The sequence below is a fragment of the Triticum aestivum genome, chromosome 2D, assembly GCF_018294505.1.
Source record: "Triticum aestivum cultivar Chinese Spring chromosome 2D, IWGSC CS RefSeq v2.1, whole genome shotgun sequence".
Lineage (NCBI taxonomy): Eukaryota > Viridiplantae > Streptophyta > Magnoliopsida > Poales > Poaceae > Triticum > Triticum aestivum.
The window spans coordinates 110349355-110360332 of record NC_057799.1 but is presented as its reverse complement, the minus strand read 5'-3'; positions in this window follow the sequence as shown (position 1 = coordinate 110360332).

The window sequence follows — 10978 nt, the reverse complement described above, 5'->3', positions numbered from 1 at the left end:
CACTCACTGTTCATCCAGAGGCAGCATCGATCGGCTTCAGTTAGCAGCAGTAGCGAAGGAATCGTTCGATCGGGTTCAGTTAACAGCCATCAATCGATCGCTCGGGTTCAGTAACGCGTAGCCTGCAGTGCAATCGCTCGGGTTCAAATAGAGCCCAACGCCTCGCTTGGGTTCAGTTAGAGCCAACGCCTCGCACACACGCGCGTACGTGTACGAGAGAAATGCGCATCGCTCGGCCCCCGACCTCCCACCGTAACCGGGAACTCCCCGATATTTTCCTCGCCCTCGCTTCTACCACGGTTTTTCCGTCATGGACGACCCAAATAATGTCATGCAGCTGCGTCTCCGGCCCGCTCAGGACGAAAAGCCCATTTTCTGTCATGATTTTTTGTCATAGAAGTAGGAGCCCACCACATCTATGATGATACCGGGTTTTGTCACAATTATCGTCATAGAAGTGGCATATGTATGACAGGAAAAAAATTCGTTCGGCCCAAAATGTCACGGATGTGTCTTTTTTTTTGTAGTGATGCCTAGTTGTAGGAGCACTGTGTATGTTCAAGTGGCTGCCGTGTTTCGCACTCCTTCGTCGTAAGAGTGGAAACGCTTGTTGTAATCATTTTTTTCTATAGAAAAACAGTGGACACACTCTACCGTGCGGATCCTCCTCCAGCCATGCACTAAATTACTCACTTTCGCTGACGTGTGGGACAGCCAGCATCGGGGTCCACCAGCCATGCACTAAATTACTCCGTAGTAGAGTGACGGTAGACTACCCCGATCGAAGCGCCGTAGTAATGCCCAATGAGCCGTCAAATCACAAAACCCCCTCCTCTCCAGCAGTAAGTTGGACGGACGAAGCAACCATCATTTCACTCTTTTCTCTCAGCTTCCTCTCTACCCAACCCTCGCTTCTCCCTCATCTTGTTCCTCATTTCTTCAAGAAAACCCCGACCTGCTTCTGCCATTGTTCTTCTCTCACAAAGAAGGAAAGGTGAGCGCATCAATGGTGTTGATTCTGGCCAAGGCCCGGTCTTGCCACCCCGAGACTGATCCTATAACTCCATCTCTTTTCTTCTTTTGGGTTTGTGATTATGGTTTCTTTTCTTTTATATCCATTTGACAGTTTCTTGATGGACGCTGGAGCACCGGCCGAAGTGATGTCTATGGCTCTGGCCAAAACCGTCGAGGCTCACGGTACGAAGAAGCGCAAGCACCCCGCCGAGACTACCGCAGACAAGCGCAAAGCCATCTCCCTGTCTAAGCCCCCCTCTCCGGGATCCCTCATTAAGCAAGTCCAGGTAATATCTCTTCTTAACGATCTTTTTCTCGATCTTGATCGTGTTTTTTCTAGTAGTACAACTTTCTGGGTGATCTTGCATGTGATTTTTGTGTGGCAAATGACGGTTCTAAATTCCTCATTTGACCAAAACATGCGAGAGGTTGACACTGATTTCTTATAGATTACTTTCAACTACTCCCTCTGTCCCAAATTTCTTGTCTTAGATTTGTCTAGATACAGATGTATCTAATACTAAAATGTGACTTGATACATCCGTATCTAGACAAATCTAAGACAAGAATTTTTGGATGGAGCGAGTACTTTATGAACATCAATGCTACCTTTGAAGAGGGCATATTTGCCTCAGTAACTTATGTTATGGATATTGCAAGTAATCCCTCTGCTCTCATGCCTTTGAAGACATGTTCTAGTGTCTTTGTTCACTCATTTTTGTGCGTATATGTAGTCATATATGGAGTATAATATCGAAAATCATCTTATATTTCTGAACGGAGGTAGTAATAAAATATGGTTTCTGTTTGAATTAGAACCAGGTCCGCGGTGGAGATGAAGTTCTCAAAGTCATGCCATGTGAACTGGAAGAACTGAGGATGAGTTCTACTGCTAAACTATCCAGCTGCTGTGTCCTTGTCGCCACGTGCCCTGAACTAGTGTTTTCCTGTAGCATTTTTGTCAGGCGTGTTCTCGAGTCTGTACTTGACCACAACAATTTCCTGGCTATGCCTTCGATTACGAAGGGTGTGGTTCTTGTAAAGCTTCCCAACAAATCTGATGCGGCCTGTCTTCATGATCATGTTTATGAGTGGAAAGACCACTCTATTAGGTTCTCCAAGGTTGACAAGATGGTGATGGTGAATGTAGACATCTCTCACGAAGTCCATGGCCTAGTCAGTTATGCGGGGTTCATCCCATAGGTCGGTGGCAAGAATAGTCTGCAGAGTTTAATTAGTGCAAATTTGCTTGTCTGTAGTAAGTACTATTGTTCAGTACTTGATTTGTGTTTGTGAACCATGTATTGTTTATTAGTACTGCCGCTTTTGGTGTGTGGTCAGTCCTGAGAACGGTCTATGTTAATGTCTGTCCACTCAATTCAGTCTGTATATTTTGAAGTATCCAGATCATCTTTTTTGTGAGGACGGTTTATCAATTATGGTTACACTCCAATATCTGTATGCATTGTAGGGTTTATCGCACCCACCAGGATTTCCAGTCCCATGGATGTTCGGTCCATACGATTTGTCACGACCTTTGGACTGTCCTGCTTGTGGGAGTAGGCGGGGCCCCTGCATGCCACCCGTAGTTGGACGATCAATCTTCTGTTTAGTACTTCAACATAGTGATTTCCTTGTAAGGATTCGCTCGTGTCACATCAAGTAAATCTTATTGATTTACTGTCTAAATCTTATTGATTTAATGTCATGTTTTCTTTCTTTTTCTTGCAATTTTACGATGCAGGTTTTTCCATGTGACATTCATCGCAGAATAAACCGTTTGGTTTGCTCTACGATGGCTATTTTTGCAGGTTTCACTTCTTATGTCGTGTCAGTAATGAAGGCACTGTCCATCACTTATATTACTAGAAAAAATTGGATCAGCCTGTTGTCTGAGTACAAGCTGAATAGCTATGATGAACTGCAGTTTGGTTTAACAAAAACGCCACAATTAGTCCTTCTCGCATTTAAAAGAAATGAAGAAAAAAATGGATCACGGACACGAAGCCTAGTCAAGTTAGAAAGCTGATCATACCAGACCAGACACGATCGCCGCTGTCTCGCACATCGGTACCACCTTCAGCAACGGATCGAGCACCGGCAGTTGCTCTAGCGCTGGCAGCGGCAGTAGCTCAGTCTGATCCAGCTGAGGATTGGGCACCGACCGCGTCAGCGGATCAGGCTGATCTACCGGAGGATCGGGCATCGACACCGGCACCAGCTCTACAAGGAGCAACATCTCCGGCAGCAGCGGCGGCTTCGGCACCTGCACCAACACTTGCACTTGCATCTACTTCGGCCCGTGCAACGGCAACCGAACGAGCAGTTGCACCGGCAACAGACTGGGCTGCAGTTCACACTTCATACACCAAAGTCCTTACAAAAACCGACATGTCCACCTTCTTGGTAAGCATTGGCCGCCCAAGTGTTTCGTTCTTTTTTATTTCCATGTTGTTTCGCATGATTCACTGTGTTGATCTAACTGTTTGGGTATGTCTACTTGTTTGCAAATAGAGAATTCCTAGAGCAACGAGGGAGTCGTTCAACAATCCGGGCGACGGCGGCCAAGTTTCTCTTACCATGCGCAGCCTTGGTGTGAATGAACCTGCTCAATATACCGCAAGTACAAAGGATGGTCGCATGATGATTGATGCTAAAGGATGGTCAAGGTTCAAATCTAAATCATATCTTGCTGTAGGGGATGATGTCAAAATCGAACTTTCTCGGCAAGGAGAGCTGGTCCAAATCAACTTTGAAATTCTTTAGTACTGCCGAACTGATCTATCCACCAGGAGATTTTGATGTAATACTCTGGCATGGTGAAACAAGTGTCATGTGTGTATAAGTAGTATGACAGTATCATTGATAGAATTGCAACTCTGATTGCTGGTTAGGAACTGTCGTTTGATTTCATTCCAACAGCTGATGTGCTTTATTCAATTTTGTGTATTCGCCTTGCGGCAGCATCTAAAACCAGCGCCGTATCGACCACTTGCAATATGAAAAGCGCTGAGGTAGAACACATGGGCCTCCAAACATGCAGGCCCACCGGCCTATGGCCCAAAGTCCAGAACCGTGAGCCTGTCTGAGTATTTCTCAGCTGAACCCCCATAATGCCCGTGCATTGCACGTAACATCAAGATGCATTTGTATGAGTATTTTATCTCGTGAGAGAAAAGGATGAACGAGGGAAGGCCTTATTTGCAAATGCAGAGAGGTGTGTGGGTACCTTTTTGCAAAATTGCCATAGTTTCCTTCCTATCCGTCAGATATAAATCGGACGGCCTATATTGCAGGATGACAGGCACACCATCATCACCAACTCATCTATATCGTGTTAAAAAAACTCTGTTTTTTATAATTATATAGGTTATATATATTCCCCTTGATTTTTCTTATGTATAAAGTTGTGATATAAAAGATCTTTATATTTCTTTACAGAGGAAATATCTCTCTGTCAAAAATATATTTATGTGTAATAACTAGTTACTCCTGTCTTTCTACTTCCTTGCGCTGATATGTGGGGCATCCGGCAACGGGGTCCACATGCCATATGCACCAAATTAGAGTGCACAACTGCACGGTAGACACACCCTGGTCGTAGCGCCGCATTAATGCCCAATGAGCCGTCAAATCACAAAACCCCCACCTTTCCAGCTTTAGCAGTAAGTTGGAAGGACGAAGCGGCAATATTTCACTCGGCCTGAATCCCTTCTCCCTTGTCTGCTTGTTCAGAGAAAACCCCCGCTCGGCGATTGCATAGGGTTTTCTCATGGAGAACCTGGTACAAATTCTTCATCTATCCCCGATAAATCCAAGTCCCTTGGTCGCGGGTACTCCTAGGATGGCAGCCGCCGCCGTTGATGCATTTTTCTTCCTACTGAATCTAGTGTGTTTCATTTGCAGTGCCCAAAGTGCGAGGTCCCTACAGGTTTCTGCGCCGTCGGCGAGACGCCACACTTGTTCCTTCTCATCCAAACACAGGATTTTAAAACGCGCATAGTATGTTCCTAGAATCCTCTTTTCTATCCGGGAGGGTGGGGTTTTTTGAACATGATGTTGACTAATTTGGAAATTTGGATTGCTATATTTGGATAAAAGGTACTAGTACCATGGTCAACACTGACGTGAAGGAGGAAAGTATTTCTAGATTTGGATATAGGGAATACATTGTGTTCTCATATTATTTTTCCTGCAGTGCAGTCCTTGCTCTGCTAGAACACATGTACTCAAGATGCTCGGCCTTGCCATAACTGAATACACCAGTTTAATGGTAGCAGTGAAGACAAGCCATGGATATAAGTTTCGACTTGGGTTCATGAACCAAGAAGATCGCTGATTTTTTTCTGGCCGAACTTGGATAAACTTTCTCAAGTGTTACGGACTGAAAGTTGGCGCACGAATGTTGATGGAAATAGCAGAACCTGGTCTCATCTTCACTGCGATCTTCCACCCCGACGTCGTTCCAATTGTTCATCCATGTTAGTTTTGTATCTGGTTCTTGCTTGTTGCCTCGATTACTTCTTAAATCCACCTATCCTGTCTAACTGGTCACAATTTAACTTTAGAAGTAGCAACGAATCTCTCACGAAGATGCTACTTCTAACTAATATTTTCTTATAATTGGTGGCACGTGTAGGTTTTTTTAGAGTTAAGCAGGCTGCTCGTTTGTTATTCTGTAACAACTCGGCTGTTACTGATGGCATTGAAGTTGACTGGGATGACATCCACAAGTTCCTACACTTTATTGATCGTCTTGAGGTCCTTGTGGGGTGTTTCAATGGTGGAAGGCCACGTGGTATATGTGTGCCACTGCTACACTCGTTGAACAGGTCCAATTGTGTCGAGAAACTTTTGGTACAAGCTATTTTCTGTTATATATGTTGTTCATAAACTATTGCTTATACACAGTTTTACAGTTGTGATCTTCTTGAAACAAAAACTGCCCAGTTCTATTGTTCCTATACAGATGCCTGACCATGGTCGGCTCAGACTTGCGCTTGGTCACAACATGATGTTTATGTCGACCTACTCCATTCCCCTTGGAGGTGAAAAGATACTTATTCATGGGTGGTCTCAAATAGAAGGCCCGTCCATCTTGGAGAATAGGACAGAAGATTATGTTCCTGCTTTTCCATGGATCTAAAGCGAATATCCTGTTTATTGACCACATTGCGAGATGAAGTCGCTTTCAGAAGGTTGTGGATGCGCGGGGTGGCGCCTGGGCCTTGTCCTAGGGCTTGGCAGCCTCACCCTTGGTTAATTATAGGCAAAGTAGCACTGTTCGAGGCGTGCTTTGTACGGTTGAACCTGTATAAGTACTCATACTACTTTCAGCTATGGTTGTTAAGTGCCCCTGCTGGTTTCATTTAAGGTTGTTAAGTACTCCTCCTGCTTTTACAGTCTGTCGTGTTTCTTCAGTCCTGTCTTCGTCCAGCCGCCAAAACCAAAACAGCGCCGGCGGGGCCGCTTGCTTCTGCCTCCCACGGCTGGCTACGCCTCAGCGCACGCATCGCCGCCCCACCGTCTACTAAATCATTAACACCGAGGTCCGAGGCCTCGCCGTCGTCCTCCGCGCGCTTTGGTGCGCTCGCCGCGGCGCCGCCCTCTCGCGTTGTCAACATGGTCAACAAACAACAGGAATCGGCAGAAGTACGTGGAAAGGATGACATTAAGGCCCACTATGTCAGCGTATGGAAAAATAAAATGCTTCGTCCTAGTGTTTACCTGACATCTGGGACCCACGACATTGTGAGCGTATATAGTCAATAGACAAGAGAACAGCACAAGATCGGCTGACACTGACGTAGCAGCTCGAGCAGTATTTTTTTGTTATTGTTGAGACGGAGCAGGGTTTGAACTGGCCCGTGGCCCGTCTAGCCCAGGTTTATATTTTATGTTCACCATGTGACCAGCCGAGCTATTTTTTCTTTGTGAAAATGAGCCCAGTTTATTTTTTCTGAAGAATACCCAATCCAGGCCTACTTATTTTTCTACGCCCTGATGGGCTGCAACTCTTTCAAGACGCCTGCAAATCTTGAAAGTAATATGAAATGGGTTGTAAATATAAAAACAGATGACAAATTGTCAATTACTTTATAATTTCTAAAAAAATTCACATTTTCAGATTCCTATTTCACTGGGCATTAACCTAATTTAAATATATCTTCAAAGTACTTTAAATCTAGCTCTACATTTTGGTATTAAAAATAGTTTGGAACCCACAGAAATATGCGAAATTGGCCCTGGCCAACCAAAAAAAGGACTGCAATAAATTGCATAAGAAGTCGCAATGAGCTATATACAAATTATTAAAAAAAGAGGGAATGGTCTGACTTATGGGCCTATTAAGTTGACACGTATGCAAGATTTTTTTTAGTTATTATATACGTCAACAAACGATTCTAGCAGACGTAACCGTTGGATGTCAATCCAACGGCTGTCGTGTTTCTTCAATCTCTGATCTTCTTGCTACAGCCGCCAAATCCAGCGCCAGCGGGACCGCCTGCTCCCGCCTCCCGTGCAGGCCACACCGCCCCCGACGGAACAGCCGATGGAAACGAGGCCTGGCGTACTGCAGAACGGAGGAAACGGCCTTGTGTTCGACCGGGCACGTTCGAAACGGGATCCTGTTCATCGGGAGGGGTCTGGCGTACCGCAAAATGGAGGAAACGGACCTCCAACGGTCGAAACGGGGGTCCTGTTGACCGGGAGGGGTGTGGCGTACCGCAAAATGGAGGAAACAGACTTGTGTTGGAGCGCTACGGTCGAAATGGGGGTCCTGTTCATCGGGAGGGGTGTGGCGTACCGCAAAACGGGACTCCACGGGATACTATTCATCTCCACCGTCGACCCCCTCCAGCCTCCATGGGCTACTGTTCATCCACCGTCTACCTCCTCCAGCCTCCACCTGCGACTGTTCATCCACGGGCTCCTGTTCATCCAGCCTCCACCGCGCGCTACTCCATCGGCTACTGTTCAACCAGCCATCTCCACGGGCTCCTGTTCAACCACCCCTCCACGGGCTACTGTTCATCCTGCCATCCACCGTCTACTGTTCGTCCTGCCCTCCACGGGGTGGTCCTGTTCATCCTGCCCTCCACGGGGTTCTGTTCATCCAGCCCCAACCGGCTCGAACGATCGGGGTCCTATTCATCGACCCCCATCGGGAACTGTTCATCCAAACCCCCCAGCAACGCTCACTGTTCATCCAGAGGCAACGCCACGAGATCCTGTTCATCCACCCCCACTGGGAACTGTTAATCCAAACCCCCCCCAGCAACGCTCATTGTTCATCCAGGCAGCATCGACCGGCTTCAGTTAGCAGCAGTAGCGAAGGAATCGCTCGATTGGGTGCAGTTAACAGCCATCGATCGATCGCTCGGGTTCAGTAACGCGTAGCCTGCAGTGCAATCGCTCGGGTTCAGTTAGAGCCCAACGCCTCGCTCGGGTTCAGTTAGAGCCCAACGCCTCGCACACACGCGCGTACATACGAGAGAAACGCGCATCGCTCGGCCCCCGGCCACCCACCGTAACTGGGGACTCCCTGATATTTTCCGTGCCCTCGCTTCTACCACGGTTTTTTCCATCATGGACGGCCCAAAGAATGTCATGCAGCTGCGTCTCCGGCCCGCCCAGGACAAAAAGCCCATTTTCTGTCAGGATTTTCTGTCATAGAAGTAGGACCCCACCACATCTATGATGATACCGGGTTTTGTCACAATTATCATCATAGAAGTGTCATAAGTAGGACAGAAAAGATTTTCGTTCAGCCCAAAATGTCACGGATGTGTCTTTTTTGGTAGTGTAATTGTCTTCGGCGCCGTCCGGAGTGTTCGTCTCCTGTGCTGGTGTTGCTGTCTTTGCTGCGGTGTGATTTAGAGCGGCGGCGCTGACGCCGGCGCTTTGGTTGTGTCTTTGGGGGGTCAACCTCAACTGGACTTTCCTTGTCATCGCTGCTATTATCTTTTGGTGTATCCACCATGTATACGTCATATGAGGAAGTGGCCGTCCATTGTTCAGTGAACGGCGGGTTTCGGGCCTCCTCTTCTCCGGCATCGTTGTCCATACCGTCGGTGTCTTCGGAGCCGTAATCGAGCGTGTCGGTTAAGTCCTCGACAGTGGCAATGAAGTGGGTGGTGGGTGGGAAGCGAAATTCCTCGCCATCAGCCTCCAGTTCGAACTGGGTATAATTCGTCTGTGAGTCCCCCGCTAAGGATAGATTTTTTAATGAGTGCCGGAAGATGTCCGCGGTGCTGAATTCGACGATCGATGACTGATCCAGCTCGACGAGCGCGGACGCACATGGTTCAGAACCTGTAGCCGGAAACGAGTCCAAGGTTCCGGTGACACAGACGTCACCTGAGGTTAAGTCTGTTTGCGGCCCCAACGCCGCTGAGTCTGCGGCATCCGTGGCGGGGTTGAGCTTCCCGTCCTCAGATGGCGCGATCTGCTCCGAATCTAAGGCCAGAGCGGTTACAGGTGCTATCTCCTGGGTATGATCCGATGACAGATTTATGTCATGTTCATCATGGTGGCAGGGAGCGGGTACCGAGGTCTCGAATCCGTCGAAGATCAAGTCCCCGCGGATATCCGCGAGGTAGTTCAAGCTTCCAAATCTGACCTGATGGCCAGGGGCGTAGCTTTCGATCTGCTCCAGATGGCCAAGCGAGTTGGCCTGCGGTGCGAAGCCACCGAATACGAAGATCTGTCCGGGGAGGAACGTCTCACCTTGGACAGCATCGTTGTAGACGATCGAAGGAGCCATCAAACCTTTTGACGACGGCACAATGGAACTCTCAATGAAAGCACCAATGTCGGTGTCAAAACCGGCGGATCTCGGGTAGGGGGTCCCGAACTGTGCGTCTAAGGTGATGGTAACAGGAGACAGAGGACACAATGTTTACCCAGGTTCGGGCCCTCTCTATGGAGGCAATACCCTACTTCCTGCTTGATTGATCTTGATGAATATGAGTATTATAGGAGTTGATCTACCACGAGATCGTAATGGCTAAAACGCTAGAAGCCTAGCCTGTATGATTATGACTATGAGTCTTCGGCCCTACGGGCCTAGCCCTCCGGTTTATATAGACACCGGAGGGATCTAGGGTTACATAAAGTCGGTTATAGAGAAAGGAATCTTCATACTTGGTCGCCAAGCTTGCCTTTCACGCCAAGGAGAGTCCCATCCGGACACGGGAAAAAGTCTTCGGTCTTTGTGTCTTCACAGCCCATCAGTCCGGCCCATGTCTAACAGGTCGGACGCCCGAGGACCCCTTAGTCCAGGACTCCGTCAGCGATAGCGGAGGAAGACCAGTGTTGCCTTGGGGGCGATCCTCGCAAGGCTGGTCCCTCTAGGTACCCTCACGAGGCTGGCCCTGCCAGCTGTCCTCACAAGGGTGGTCGCGCCATTCCTGGCGGGGGTCGTGACCGTCCCAGCGTTCTCCACCTCGGCCACCTCCATGACTCTAGCCTCGATCACTGCGCTCGGGGCGACGACCGAGGCGCCCGTCGTGGATGGCCCTGAGCTCTTGGCAGTCATTGGAGTTGTGACTGTGCATGTTGTGGAAGACGCACAACGGGCGGCTGCCGTTGGATGACTCTGGGTGATCGCAACCGCGCTTAATCTCTGGTTCGGCCGCGAGCATGGCCGGTCCCTTGCGCTTCACGTACTTGGCATTGGCCTTCTTGTCTTCTGGGTCAGCCTCCGGAAGTTCCAGAAGGGAGAGGTGACCTTCCTCAGCTCCCGCACGCTTGGTTGCCATGTTGAACATCTCCAGAGCCATGCACAGTCCTCGTGTATGGCGAGCTCCTCCTTCATCTTGATGTCGCAGACTCCATCAGTGAACGCCGAGATGATGGCTTCATCTGACACCTTGGGCATCTTGAGGTGATCACTGTTGAAGCGCTGGATGTACTTTTGCAAGGTCTCTCCTGGCTGCTGCTTAATGCGTCACAGGTCACC